Source organism: Chiloscyllium punctatum, unplaced genomic scaffold (assembly GCF_047496795.1).
Source record: "Chiloscyllium punctatum isolate Juve2018m unplaced genomic scaffold, sChiPun1.3 scaffold_400, whole genome shotgun sequence".
In the NCBI taxonomy this organism is placed as follows: domain Eukaryota; kingdom Metazoa; phylum Chordata; class Chondrichthyes; order Orectolobiformes; family Hemiscylliidae; genus Chiloscyllium; species Chiloscyllium punctatum.
In genome coordinates, this window is record NW_027310134.1 from 181438 (window position 1) to 183937 (window position 2500).

Consider the following 2500-nt stretch of genomic DNA (forward strand, 5'->3'; position numbering starts at 1 on the left):
CTCGAGCAAGTGAAAAAAAAAGTAACAAATAAGAAAGGATCGTCGGCTTGGGGGTACGCCCGTTTCCGTTTCAACTTGTCTCGCGAGGGTGGTTTCGGGGCCAGCAGGAGAGCTCGTCGGGGTAGCAGGCCCTGCAGCCGTGGTCACCGCCAAACCCCCACAACTCGAGCAAGTGAAAAAAAAAAGTAACAAATAAGAAAGGATCGTCGGCTTGGGGGTACGCCCGTTTCCGTTTCAACTTGTCTCGCGAGGGTGGTTTCGGGGCCAGCAGGAGAGCTCGTCGGGGTAGCAGGCCCTGCAGCCGTGGTCACCGCCAAACCCCCACAACTCGAGCAAGTGAAAAAAAAAAGTAACAAATAAGAAAGGATCTCTGTCGGCTTGGGGGTACGCCCGTTTCCGTTTCAACTTGTCTCGCGAGGGTGGTTTCGGGGCCAGCAGGAGAGCTCGTCGGGGTAGCAGGCCCTGCAGCCGTGGTCACCGCCAAATCGCCACAACTCGAGCAAGTGAAAAAAAAAGTAACAAATAAGAAAGGATCTCTGTCGGCTTGGGGGTACGCCCGTTTCCGTTTCAACTTGTCTCGCGAGGGTGGTTTCGGGGCCAGCAGGAGAGCTCGTCGGGGTAGCAGGCCCTGCAGCCGTGGTCACCGCCAAATCGCCACAACTCGAGCAAGTGAAAAAAAAAGTAACAAATAAGAAAGGATCGTCGGCTTGGGGGTACGCCCGTTTCCGTTTCAACTTGTCTCGCGAGGGTGGTTTCGGGGCCAGCAGGAGAGCTCGTCGGGGTAGCAGGCCCTGCAGCCGTGGTCACCGCCAAACCCCCCACAACTGTTGGGCGCCTACCTGCGCGGGGCAGGAGGACACTTTCCGATTTCAAATCTCCGTTTGCCGAGTCCACCCCGAACGCACGCGGGCGGGCGGGTTCGCATCACCCTTCGTCACAAGGGGCGAAGCCCGTTCCACCGTCTCGTCAGTAGTGCCGACCGGTCTGTGATCGACGAGGGGAGCCACACCAGGTCCGGCCCTGCTGCTTGGCGGCACCGCGTCGTCGGGAGCTCGCGACAGACGGAGGGTTTCGGTGTACTCTCCAGCCACGGGAAACGAAGCCGGTGATGCAGGCGCCGGTCTTTCGCTCCCAAATCGGCTGGGTTTACATCGTTGCTATCTAGTCACGCTCCCTTCAAACCCGACGGGGTACCTATTCCCCTCACCCGTCTGTGCGTATACAGCCTCTTTGCACTTGCGGGATGGGGGTGGTGGTTTAAAGACTCTCGAGTTGCCGCCCGTCGGTCTCCGAGCTCCGTGCAGTAGTGATCCCCAGCGAACTGCCAGCAGGGCGAACGAGCGATCCCGCTCTCGGTCGGGGCGCCTGGCGTCGATCGGTGGTCGGTGGCTTGCGGGCAAGCTGCGCTGTGAGTGTGGGAACGAGTATGACGAGCCGTTGCCGCGACTCCCAGTCCACCTCGGCGGTGGCTGGGCCGGGCGGGCGTCTGCTCGGGCGAGTGCCGCCCCCGCCTCCTCGCAGGAAGTCCGCTCGCCGACACGCCGCCACGTGCACGCGTCAGTGACGCTGCCGAACCGATGGCCGGTGCCCGTTCCCGCCTCTGCTTTTCCTAGGGCAAAGCTGCTGCACGCCTCGTGATACTAGGCGGGCGACATGGTGGCGGTGATCCTGCCTCCGTCGCTGCGGTGCGTTGGGGCACGCATCGCCTCTTGGGCGCCCTGTCCTCCTCCCCCCAATAGACGTATGTTTCTGCGGGCCGCACCAGGATGGTGCTCCCCATCGCTTCACGCCACCCTGCTCCGCCCGCACGCCGGCGTGCAGGTGGCTGTAGCTCAAGGTGGGGAGCGTATGTGCGGTCCGGGTCGCTTTCCTCTGGCGAGGGAGAGACCTAAAACAAACTCAGACAACTCTTGACGGTGGATCACTCGGCTCGTGCGTCGATGACGAACGCAGCTAGCTGCGAGAATTAATGTGAATTGCAGGACACATTGATCATCGACACTTTGAACGCACTTTGCGGCCCCGGGTTCTTCCCGGGGCCACGCCTGTCTGAGGGTCGTTTGGCAATCAATCGCACTCGCCTTGGCTGGCGAGAGCGCGGCTGGGGTGTCGCAGAGGACCCGTCCTCTTTGTCCCCCTAAGTTCAGACTCCGGAGCCCTCCGGCGTCGGAGCGCTTGGCCTTTCCCCCCCACCCTGCACATTCCGTTCGTCAGGCTCGACGCCATCCCCCCGCCGGGGAGCGCGGCCTGGCGTCCGTCTGTGTCGTGGCAGTGGGGCCAGCACGGCTGTCACCGGTCCCAGAATGGCTGTCGGTGGTTCACACTGTGTGTGTGTGCCAACCCTCCTGGTCTCTGGGACACGGAGCTGCCACGAAGTGTTGAGCCTCCAGTGGGGGGTCTGCCTAAGCTCTGCACGTCCGCATTGGGTCCGTCTCTCGGTTGGCTGGCAGTGGAAAGAGTGAAGGGAGCCGCGGAGGTCCGGTGCTGGTGCGCCGCCGGC

General features: G+C 62.4%; 1 non-coding gene across 1 annotated transcript; it reads left to right on the top strand.

Annotated features, from left to right (window-relative positions):
• The first annotated feature begins 1905 nt into the window (after window positions 1-1905).
• Window positions 1906-2059, top strand: LOC140472652 (5.8S ribosomal RNA). The gene has a single exon (XR_011957799.1). It is a non-coding gene; the product is annotated as a 5.8S ribosomal RNA (ribosomal RNA).
• The last annotated feature ends 441 nt before the right edge of the window (window positions 2060-2500 follow it).